Source organism: Nanorana parkeri, unplaced genomic scaffold, assembly GCF_000935625.1.
Source record: "Nanorana parkeri isolate BGI_ZX_2015 unplaced genomic scaffold, ASM93562v1 scaffold282, whole genome shotgun sequence".
NCBI classification, from domain to species: Eukaryota; Metazoa; Chordata; class Amphibia; order Anura; family Dicroglossidae; genus Nanorana; species Nanorana parkeri.
In genome coordinates, this window is record NW_017306550.1 from 199,615 (window position 1) to 212,278 (window position 12,664).

A 12,664-nucleotide genomic window follows, 5' to 3' on the forward strand; every position below is an offset into this window, starting at 1 on the left:
GGGGCATTTATCAAATCTGATCAGCTGCAGCTGCCCATAGTAGCCAATCAGCTTCTAGCTTTCATTTTCAAACCTTAACTGAAGAAAGAAGCTGATTGGTTACCATGAACAACTGCGCCTGATTCTGTCTGCTCCAGTTACGATAAACTCTCCCCAATGTGTAAAATTCATTATCAATCATATCACCGGGTTCTGGTTTCCCAAAAGGGAACAGGAGGGCTGAAACATTCTGCCCACTTCTCTATTTACCCTGAAGGAAAGCCAAACTTGAAACGTTCATTTCCGAAGAATTAGATCCTTTTATGTATGGCCAATAGGAGTATTAAACTGCATCAAGACAGTCTAAATTTCCTCTGCATGTGGTGTGTGACTTTACATTTCCACACCTTTGTGGTGAATTCATGTGCATTACGCTGCATGTTAACCAGCCCATTCATTTTAAATTGGCTGGCTGCCAACACCCATCAAACTGGTTTTGCCACAAAGCAAAGTTGTGAAGTCAATGATCCTGTGCCAAGACTATGCAAACTACTTCAAGTACTTCATAATCTGAACAAGCAGTAACAGCACACTAAAACAAGCTCTTATTCACCTCTGGCACTATAGGCATTGTGGAAAAATTCCATTTCAAATCTTCACAACAGAGTCACAGCGGTGGTGTAACAGGAGGAAGGAGAGTGCTGAACTTGGTCCAATGATGATGGGAACACGCACAGTGTATCATCAGTCCTAGCTTATATGCAGGATGGCGCGGATTGCTCTGGATGTTACTTTTTTTGGCCAGACTTTGTAGAAGCCATGCTTGGCCTCTAAGTATGCAATTTAAATAAGGCTCATAGTTATACTGCACCATGATTTGTAAACTACTAGTGCAACCGGCTGCATTGTAAATCTTATTTAAAAGGTCAATTAACCCTTTAAAGCTTTCACTGCGTGTTAAGAATATGTAAAGTTTTTTTTCCACACACTGAGCGCAGTAAAAAAAGTTCTTAGGCCCCCAGCAAAGACACTGCTGCATACTTAATCATAGTCAAAACAAAAAAAGGAACCGTAAAAGAGTTATGAACCAGTCAAATCCATCCAACCGCAATTTTCTAGTGTAATTCAGAAAATGAAAGGACAACTAGTAATATTAAAAGACAAATATGGATGGCAAAGAAGTTTCTTTTGTTCAGAGTATAGAAATCATCTACAGTGCTGCTGACGTTTGTATTGCAGTAACCCAACCTGTTCTTACTTCAATCTGCCAGACCCTGGATGCTACTTAAGTGACCAACAGGATTCTGGGGCCACTTCATTGCCACTAATAAACATTTAAAGGGTCATCCCATTCTGGTCAGCAACTGGCACTGGTAATAAAGTCCCTAGAAATGGACCAGGTGTTTCATTGATGATGTTTATGCCTATAAAACAAACACCTAGACAATCCTCTTCCTGAAAGCACAACCACAATTTAAAACGGCTAATCAATGAGTGCATATTAGAACCATTTATATAACATTTTTATAATCTTGCGTTTACATCATTTTGTTATTGTATTAAATAGAGAAATAATTAGATTAGCCTCTACAGCAGGAGTAGGCAACATTGGCATTGCAGCTGTGGTGAATCTACACATCCCATCACGCCTCTGGTTGTCCGAGTCCTGCAATGCCTCATGGGACTTGTAGCTCCACAATGGAGTGCCGAGGTTACCTAGCCCGGCTCTAGAGAAGCAATTGGTAGCTTAGTATAAATTACACTCTCTCTTTCCTAAGAACTGTTGAGTGAAGATATTAGACACACAGGGAGAGAATGCTTTTCAAACAGTCAGCTGACCCATGGATTTGCACTGTGAGAAGGATCAGTAAAGCACAACCACTGCGTACCAATGAAAATTAAGTAGCAGTGCCTGTATATGGTGTAAGCAAATGTTTGCTCCTATACATGTTAGAAAAGTGGATAATCACGGGCACTCAGTAACTGGCATTTTAGATTTTCGTGATCATTTATTGATGTCACATCCATCACTATGTAGGAACCCTGCGTGGCCCCGAAACATTGACTTTTGTGATAGATGTGACATCCAAGTTTTCCACTTTTCTAACTTGAAGTTACACGGCGCTCACTGCGAGCACCACATTGAATACTCTTTCCAGACGCCGTAAGGAGGTGCAGGAGAAACATCCATACAATAACGTAACGTACATAACAAACAAAAAACCATAGTGATACAATTATATGCATCAAACTGATCGCTTTCTAAACAATGACAAAATGATACAATCCCTTAAATGTATTTGTAGTTGCTATGAGTAGACTCAGAGCATTATCTGTGTGTCTATGCTAATACAAAAGAATCTCCTCAATGGAGCAGGAAGTTCCCTCCTCCTTGTCTTCTCTTCCCCCACCCGTCCCTGGGTCACATTCATTTCTGGGAAGAAACTAAAATAATAGCAATAATAATAAAGAATTTACTTCCTGCCTCTCATACAGTTGTACGTGCTGCGGCGCGCACACACTGATACACACAGTAGCCATAGCCTACTTGCTTGGCTGTGGGGTCCCAGCCCAATATTTCAGTAACCGACACTTATCTGAGGAGACAGGCAGGAGATGTATGACCTTGCAAAGGAGACAAAGACTGGAAACTCTAGAGATCACAAATTCCATTTTCAAACATCCAATTTCTTATACCGTATACTGAGGTTTTATTACCGTAGCTTTTAAAATGGCAAAATGTTAAATATCATAAAGCCACGGTAGAAAACAAATAATGGCAGAGAATGACACCGATTCACACTGTAGTCTGGTAGGGTTTTTTGTTTATAAATCCAGTTCTAGGAATAGTTTAGAGCGAGGCCTTATTCACACTGGTAGTGTCAAACCTGCATTTAGAGGACATATAAATGCATCTTATGATTTTTCAATGGTATCAATTAAACTGAGTGTTTACCTGTATTTAGATCAAATAGAAATCTGTCTAGGATATGATTAGACAAGCAAAACAAATGCCAAACGCACTCATCAATTTGTTACCAGCTTTACGGCAAGGTGCACATGGAAGGGCTTTAAACAGTAATAGCAAAACGTTTCCCAGCACACCTCACCAGTCAGCATGCTGGCTGGTGAGTGTGCTGGGAAACTTTTTGCTAGGATATGATTAGAGACCCTAAACTCAGCTAAACGCATGTAAACCAGGGTGACGGGAGGACGCTAGTTTGTGTCCTCCCGTTACCCTGAGAACTATGGGGAAAAGCCCTGACCCCATAGTTCTCCTTTAAAGAAACAAAATTGTTGTGAAAACCGACTGTTTTACAGTGTCCAACCTCCTCCTATGTTTAAAAAAAGTGGAACTTAACCCTCCTATCCACCAAGGATGGTGCCATTTTAGCCTCTGTTTGGATGACCATTATGCTGCATACGTGACCTGCTACAAAAACAGCCATTCGAAGGCTTAAAAGATCAACTGGCATTGACATAATGTGAGAATTATCACCAGAGGCATGACATAAAGGTGCATGCACTAGTAGGCAGAATATAAATAAAACACTGAAGAAATCAAGATTGGGATGTTTGACCAAGAATAACATTTATTGAAGATTTCTAACTTAAGATTCCGTTCGGGAAACCGTTAAATCGGTGGGTTTAGTCTGCTTTAACCACTTGCTGCCTGGAGCAATTTCTTACATTTGCACACACACACATGATAAAAATCAGAAATTTTGCCTAGAAAACAGCTTCAGCCCACCAAACAATTATATTTTCTGCAAGCAGAGGCCCTGTAGAATAATGATAGTTGCAATTTTTTATGTCGCACGGTATTTGCGCAAATGTTTATCAAACCAGTATTTTTAAGATATAATACACTACAATGAAATTTAGTGCACAGAAACAGGATCTTATACCCAATTTTTTGGTAAAATATGAAAGACGGGGTCACGCCGGGTAAATAGATACCAAACATGTCAAGCCTTAAAAATGTATTCGCCTGTAACATATCCTGACGTGTGTTTGCATTGTGTTTGTGTGCATGTGGGGGGCGGGGACTTAAATGTTTTTTTATGTTACTTTAAATTTATTTTTTACACTCAACTTGTTTGCTATTGTGACGGACCCCCGTACTCAGGATGAGTATGTCCGCCGCTGTCTTCTTCCTTGCTCTGGAGATATTGGAACCAGCCTATCTTTAGCTCCCAGTTTCCCCAGTCACTGGACGGGACACGAGTGTAGGGTAAACAAACTCTGGTTTATTGAGAAACTGCACAAACTTTTATACAGCAAGTGATGAGATCAGAATATAATCCCATCACATCCACCCTTCCCTCCCAGACAATCGGTCTGCTCAACACCACAGGGCTTCCCCTGCCAACGAGCTCCAGACAGCCATACCAGGAGGCTGGCCAGAATGTAATTGTTCTGAGCTCCCTCAGAGAATAATGGGAGATAACCAGGGATGGTGCTGATAAGTCTTTCCATAACCAGGTTACTCAGTATAACGCACTCAAACATAACTCAACACCAATACACATTTAACTCATAAAACTGATCACCATGTCGTCACAGCTATCATATAGGGGGCTAACAAACAACAGCCGTGTTCTTGGAATCGCTTCTTGAGGGCAGGACGTTTTTTCACGGTGGGCGGTCCTGAAGTAGTTAAAGCCCATTTCCACCTCTGCTAAGGTATTAAAAAAAAACAAAAAACATATGGCAACAATGTATACTGAGTGTACATGAAGCAGCCATATGCAGTTGCTGTATATGAACATAGAAACTTACGTTTTTTTTGGTTAGCTTTCCCCTTCATAGCCTCATTAAAATGGCCGTCTCTGTGCTTTGCAAGCAATCTGTGTAAGTTACAACTGCGCGCTCTCTCTCCAGACAGTGTATTGTGTGCAAAGGCAGAGCTGGTGTTTAGTGATTGTGTTACACAGAATCACAGAAAGGGGGTCAGCTGTTTACAGCCTGCTTTACAATCTGACCCCAATGTCAGACTGAATTTCCTGTGGAGAAAAGTTTGAATCTCTAGGATTCAGACCTAAAAAAAACCTTTAAAAGCCTGCAATATGTAGTGAAAATGTGCACACATGTACATGAGCACTGCACTGATAATCACTTACAAAAAGGTGGAAATGGACTTTAAGTCTGCTAATACAGTATATTGATAGTTCTAAAATAAAATTGAGGACACCTGCATCCTGTAGACTAGGGAGACAGGAATGGTAAGAAAACTAAAGTCAAATGATTAATTACAGGAACATGGACTGCAAAGGTAAGAGATGACCCATTCAAATAAGGTTTTCTCGAAGTGCGGGATATCTTGCACCTGAATGCACAGCACTCATCCATCGGCAGTCTTTAAGGTATGCTAATAAAAACACCTCTTGTAGAGAATTTGCATTTCACACGTACTGACCAGCAACATTCACAAAGGTCACAGGGGTGAGCAAGCAATAGGCATGAACAGACTTGCTCTAGCCTTTCATAGAAACAAAAAGGAAGACCTTTGTTCTTTAGGACTATTATATTATAGGTTTTGCTATAAGAATGTTCAGTAGAATACTTCTATGCTGTCAAATTTGTAAGCTTTCCATCAGCTTTTAATTAATCTTCCATCCATCATTTAGACCAGTGGTTCTCAACCGTTTTGGTCAATCTACCCTGCTTGAAGTTATTCCCTGAACTCTGGTACCTGTAAAGAACTTTTAAGCTCAAAATCTATTTTAAAGTTTTAATTCCCTGTTGAATTTATCTGCTGACTTCAATCATACAAATGTACGGATATATCTGCTTTTACACAAAAAAACAGGAAATAGGCTGTCCAACTTCTCAAAGTTGATGAGAAACCTCTTGTTGCATGTTCTCTGCTGTAATTTGGTGCCAGAGGTGACACCTATCCCAGTTGTTCCTTATGTAACCCTTCCTGCTGCCAAGCACTTCAGCTTTTTAAAAATAGGATTTTTGTACTCCTTTTCATGTAGTCGATTGAGGGACACAGGAAGTCACACACTGTTGAATTATACTGCTGCCTACAGGAGGATTGGACAATGGCAAACAGAAACTGCTCCAAGAATGCCTTAGTTTTGTAGCATAGAAATACCAAGAGCATGATCATAAACACAGAGGTGTGGGATCCGAGTCCCTTAACGAACTTCAACAAAAGGATTTCTATTTTCTTACTCGCTCATCGATGTTCACAGGAAATCATATGTACTACTACTATTAGGACATCCAAAATCAGTCCAATTGAAGGGTGGCCAACAAAAACACAACAACACCCCCCCTCCCCATTTTTTGGGTTTGGATGGAAAGGGAAATGTCCCCGATAGATTCAAAAGGAAAATTTCTGAAGCACCCAGAGAACCAAGTTTACATCCCATAGAGTCACTGCACAGTAAACATGGGGAGCCACAATGGAGACACCCTGCACAAACTTCGTGATTAAAGAATGGGATGTCAGGGATCTCCGGAATAAGATAGCAAGAGCAGAGACCTGACCCTTATAGGTCCCAAGGGCCAAATGCTAGTCCAGACCCATCTGTAAAAAAGGCAAGGATTTATCCCACTGAGAAAGTATGCCTTCCCCTTGTGAGAGGATGATTTCCTAGCCTATAGCATAATTTGAATAACCAATACATCCCTCTGTCCCTCAGAACCTGGGTTTAAAACAACCATGCCAATAAAGACAGAGACAAAAAGGCAGGAGTCAGAAGGTTCATATCTGGTGTCCCCCACCTGTGACCTCTCCTTTAAAGTGTAGTTCCACAAAACTGGGCTAATAGGTCTGCCTTGGAGGATATCATCAGCCCCAGCACTCTCATGCAGAAGCGAGGAGTCAGGCAACTCCTGGAGTAAAGAGTAGGAGGGCAGAGTGTTTTTTGAGGTTTTTCTGGTTAGAGCTGTGTCTAGAACTAGACCCAGATGTTCCAAGTGATAAGTCGGTTCCAGCACTGATTTCTGAAAGTTCAAGATCAGGTTTTGTTTGGGAGTGATGGCAGAAGACTATGACTGACAAAGGCGGTTTTGTCCATCAAGGACTGGAGAGACTCAGCATTATAAATAGTCTCAGCAACTGAACGTTCGGAGGCTGCTAAGAACATGGGCAGATCAGATAAGGAATCTGTTGGTATAAAGCCCAGGACCATGCTTGTGGTCTCTGCAGTCAGAACCGGCAACAATAGCTATGCTCTTTGGTCCAAAAAATCCTGCATGGCTGCAGTTAAATCCCACTGGAATAAAGCAGTTATTCCAGGGGGAGGAGGAGGAGGATATGCCTTATGGTGCTAAAGATAACTCTGATGGGGGCACAGACTCTAGCAGAAGGCAAAATTCCAGGCTGTGTGCTTGGGTTCCATCACAAGGCATGCTGCAGACCTTCACGGAATGTGAGCTGTATACACCTGGTCCAGAGAGGCTGGCCCCTGGGTTTAAAATCAGAAATATTGTACCCACAAGAAGTAAAAGCATAGTAGCTTAAAGTAATGGGTAAAGCCTGAAGTATTCACGAACCAAACCGCTGAAAGCAGCTGTGGAGTCAGACGGCTGAAGGTGACCAAGTGGCAGTAGGAATGGTTTTAGGATCAGAATTCCACGAGGCTCTTGCAAGCATGAGTGGCGGTAGGAAGGTGCTTCCTCAACACTGAAATGGAAGAAAAGAGCGTGGGACACTCCACCCAGCCTATGCTGTCAGCACTTATTTCCTCAGCATTAACCCCTTCCATGGTAAAACTGACAGTGATAAATTTCAAGATGCTTATTTGACGGACTGAACCGTCACTGGGGCTTTGGAGGAGCCTGGGGGCTAGCCTCCTTTCTACTGACTATGGACCTAGGAATATACCCTCAGACCTCTTGGGGTTACTTGGAACTAAGACTTGAGGGACTGTTCCTGGAACCCCGGAGATTGCTATGTATGTGTACCCCTTGGAACTAATAACCCTGATGTGTGGAGTTTATATGCCACATCTTTCCCATTGCCCATTAAAAGGTACCGGGTGTTAATCCAGCAACACAAAAAGGGTTAACTCTGGACTGAGACACCCAATGAATTTGTTACAACTCTGTTTGTCCATTTGTTTTATTGTATTAATGATGGGATTACCATAGCTGACTCTAGGTGGAGATGAGTAGCTTAATCTACACCAGACAGTCAGGAGATAATCCCATTCTCTTTGTTTTCCCTCTCCCTATTCTGTCATTACGGCATCGGGGAGGGGATTGTTTTATGTGTTTAGACTTCCAGAACTGTGTGAATAGATTATATATATATATATATACTGTGCTGGTTTTCAATAAAGTCAGTTCTTGGTTTTCACTTCAACATTGGTGTTGTCTGATGTTTGAGGAGTTTAGTTTTCTATGCTAATATATTGGTTCTGTCCAATAATTAGGCAGGTTTGGGCTGAGGACACTGGAATTCAGGTTCCAGCTGAGAGGAAGCTGATTTCTCAGGAGGTACCCAGTCGGGGTACCAGGCGGTCAGTCACAGCTTAGTGGTCTAACAAAACGAGGTAACCCCCGGTGCTCAGGCTGAGCAACTGACTCACAATGAGTATTCAGAGACAGGGCAAATGCTGAGACAATTTCCTGGCTCTAGAACTGGCAGGGGCGCCATGGCTAACTATTACCAATATGCAGTTTCTGGAAAGCTTCACAAGCAGAACCCAATGCCTGAAGGTAATGTTCAAGCCAGTCCCGCAACTGCCAGTCCAAAAAAAAAATCAAAAGGAAAAACTAAAACATACAGCTAGATTTGTGTAGCTCCAGTCAACTCCAAAAGCAAGCAATATGAGTCTCACACATATTGATTGTTTAACTAAACCTTATGGCCACTGTTTCCATAATATGTGGTATGTAGGACAACTATGCGTCTACTGATTACATGATCTTTACACCAGTTCTCATGTTGCAATTTGGGAAGTGGATCCATCATATTGGATGCAGCCCCCGAGGACACGTGCCAAGGTATCCCCAGGGGTACCAATGGCTTAAACTGTTTGGGATAGAAATATTTTTTTTTTTTAAAACAACTACCTGGCATTGTTTGGTCACTTGGAATTACGAGACTGAAAATGGATGGACAGTGCCAAAATTGTCCTCAAGATTGTGTGAAAAGCTTTGTCAATTTGCATTCAGTTCCATACAGAAAAGGGCAAGCAAATAGGATCCAACACTGACAATCACAATTATTAGAGTCCCACACAACAGATAGTGAAAAACGTATAACCTTCCGGCACATGTGGTGTAATCATAATGTGTCTAGGCAGTCTACAGCTGCACCACCAAAAGGATGCAACAAGTTCCATCTTTGGCGCCAGCTTAGTCTCATAACACTGACATACAAGTATTCAGAGTCACATCATTATAAGGACTTCTCATTCACAGAAAATAATACAATTGGCAGGAAATCAGATGTTACCATCTCACTTATTTGGCTCGGTTTTCATACAGACGACAACTTCATGCTTAGTATAAACGCTCAACTCTAGCGCGCCTTGCAACTGAACAGGAAGACGCCTCTCTGCTCTCTATGCTTCCTTTACACAATGCCTTTATTCCTTCTCAGGAAGTCACATGACCTCTACACCAAGGATTTAGCCATTTTTATTGTCTTGCTAACTTCCCCGCAGCATAAGCCTGAGAAACAAACCCTCAGTCAGAGCTCCAAGTTGAAAAGAAACCAGTGTCTTCCAGCACAGAAACAATTTCTCCCCAGGACTGCAGGTAATGTCATTGCGCTGGTAATGATGCACATTTGTCAAAGCTTTCAAAACATAACCCCTGGCAGTCACATGACTACAGTTCAACCTGTCGAATCTGTCACTAAGACTCCTTCCACAGCTACAGAGCAAACGTAATGATTAAAAAAGTGTGTGGACTGCCAAGTAATTCAGCAAACATTTAAACAGATCACATAGAAATTAATGCAAGTTTATAAGCCAACTTCTTTAAAGAAGAACTATGAGGTGAGTGCTTTTCACTCGCCTCATAGTTCTAGCCGACCTGTGACAATGAGACTGTCACAGGTTGGCTCAGTAGATCGGAAAGTGAGCGAACACATACCGGCGTTCACTCACTTCTCGATCCTGTCACAGCTCTCTGCCGTGACAGGGGAGGGTCTGGATTCCCCCCTCCCTGCTCTGATCCTCCAGCGCTGACTGGCGGAATGGAAGGGGGAGGGTACAGCTGGCTCTGCCTCTAGATAGGCAGAGCCGGCTGTCACTCACGCAGCTGGGCGGATCCAGACATAATTGTCGGGATCCGCTTCAGCTGCAGTGTCTCAGTATACCGCGAGCTGTAGCTCGCGGTATACTGAGCTTAGGGTGACAGGAGGACGCTAGTTTGTGTCCTCCCGTTGCCCCAAGGAGAACTATGGGGAAAAGCCCTAACCCCATAGTTCTCCTTTAATACCTTGATTTTTAGAGACAGTATACTTATTCCCTAAGCTTCTCACATGATGCACACACTCAAGCATGTGCTCCTAGCTCAATCCCTGACAGACTGAGTCCAGGAGACTCTACTGCTGCCAGTTAAAGAGCACTCTGATTGGCCAGTCATCACCTGACAGAGCAGGATAATTAAAGCGCTTCTTGCGCTCCACTGCATACCAGCAATGACACACGTGAGGCAATTCTACACACAGAAGTGTTTTATTTTGTTGGTTGTATCTGTACAATCAAACTACCTGAAAAAAACCCCATATATATAGAATGGATATGCTGATTATAGGGCACTATGCAGATTACACAGTAATCAGAGCAAAAAGAAGTATATTTCTGGTTTAAAAAAGTAATCATTTGAATTTCTTTTCTTCGATAGAGTGCTAAAAAAAAAGAAAAGGGCAATCAGCTTCTAGAACAAAATGTTTGTGTTAATATACAAGGCAGTTGAATTTTCACTTTGCTGCAGTCCTGAAAGAGTCAAAAGGTAGCGAAAACGTATCTTAGTATTTTGGAATAATTTTAACAACTGCTATGGGACATTTTATAAGCCTGTTGACAGCATCTGTTATTAAAATATATAGAGAGTTAGTCCCATCCCACTGCTCATATAAAGATGGCTGGAAAAAAATGTGCCATTCCTGAAATAACTGTTTTAGTGCAAAAGCAGCGTGATGCATAAATAGCAAGAGTTACCTACCCACCATCTGTGTATGCAAAGAGCATTTGTTAATTCCTTCCTGGTTCTGGAGAGATGGAGCTACACGTATCCCGGTAACGATCCCTCATCCGCTCCCGGGAGAGGGAGAGTGCTGCTTAATAACCCAGACCCTAATTAACCAGCCTAACAATCTGTTTATACCTGTTCAGGGTCAGATCCACATTTAAAAAGGGAATCTATAGTTTAAAAAAAAGTTATTTAGAGATATATGTGACTGTGATCGACTTAGTGGCTCATTTACACTCAATGTGATTCCACGTAGTCTGAAGCATCTTCTAATGTAGGCAAACTGCAGATAGTTTAAGAATCTTCTTATATCCATGCAACATGTTCTCTCCTCAGCAATGCATTGCAAAGCATTGTGACAATACCCAGTCTGCTGTCTCTTTTGTGCCCCAACTCAGATTTAGCTTTACTTTGTTATTGGGGCTTGACTTTCCCTGACTTCTTGGCTACACCAGGAAATGCCATTCCTCTGTACGATGAGTGCCTCTACTGAGCTTAGCGTGACGGGAGGACGCTAGTTTGTGTCCTCCCGTTGCCCTAAGGAGAACTATGGGGAAAAGCCCTAACCCCATAGTTCTCCTTTAATACCTTGATTTTTAGAGACAGTATACTTATTCCCTAAGCTTCTCACATGATGCACACACTCAAGCATGTGCTCACTGGCCACTCTGGCATTCTCTGGGCAATGAAATGGCAGTTGTCAGCAGTGTTAATTTCGTAGACATTTTTCAGTTTTTTTGCCCATTTTTCAGTGACAAAAACTAAATGCAAACAAAATTAAAAAGGAGTAGTTAATGGGACGAAAACGATTTCCGCCAACAAAATAAACGAAAACGAAATAAATAATGAGAATCGTTGCCAACGATTCTCATTATCAATTATTTGCAGCGCTGCCGTCGCCACTCTGCTCGTCCGCTCTTCTCCCCACTGGTGCTGGCTGCAGCGGTCTGTGTCCCTTTCAAGCCACACCTGTATCAGCAGAGGCAGCGGGGACAGAGGCCACTGCAGTCGGCACCAGCGGGGAGAAGAGACTTCTCACTGCATTCCCCCGCTGCCCCTCCGTCGTACCTCCGCTGCCGTCGCTGACCTTTGTCGGTTCATTCCTCCTCTGTCCCGCCTCCTTCCTCCTCTATTGGATATTTTAAAATGCAATAGCCAATAGCAGGCTGACTATTGCAACTGCTCACTGCCTGCTTTCAATCAGCAGAGGAGGAATTGGAGAACTTTTTCCTTCAGTTCCCTCCTCTGCTGATTGGCAGCAGGCAGTGGGCGGGGGCAATAGCCACCCTGCTATTGCAATTAAAAGTATTTAAAAACAGGCTGGCTATTGCTTCAAGCCACTGCCTGCTGTTTTGTCATTCAGCTGCCTCAGCAGCTGAATCTAGTGAAGTGGAAAGGTGACACTAGGGGTCTGAAAGACCCCTAATGTCACCTTAAAGAGAACCTGTCACCTCCAATGTGCCATCAGATTGGGGGCTTGTAAGCCCCCCCCCCCCCATGTAAAAGCAATGAAGTT

The 12,664-nt window shown here is 42.5% G+C and overlaps 1 protein-coding gene across 2 annotated transcripts in view; it reads right to left on the minus strand.

The window, feature by feature from the left end:
* The window catches only part of SPECC1L (sperm antigen with calponin homology and coiled-coil domains 1 like), a 72,812-nt gene that overhangs the window by 1,885 nt on the left and 58,263 nt on the right, over positions 1-12,664 (minus strand). The window lies entirely within an intron of this gene.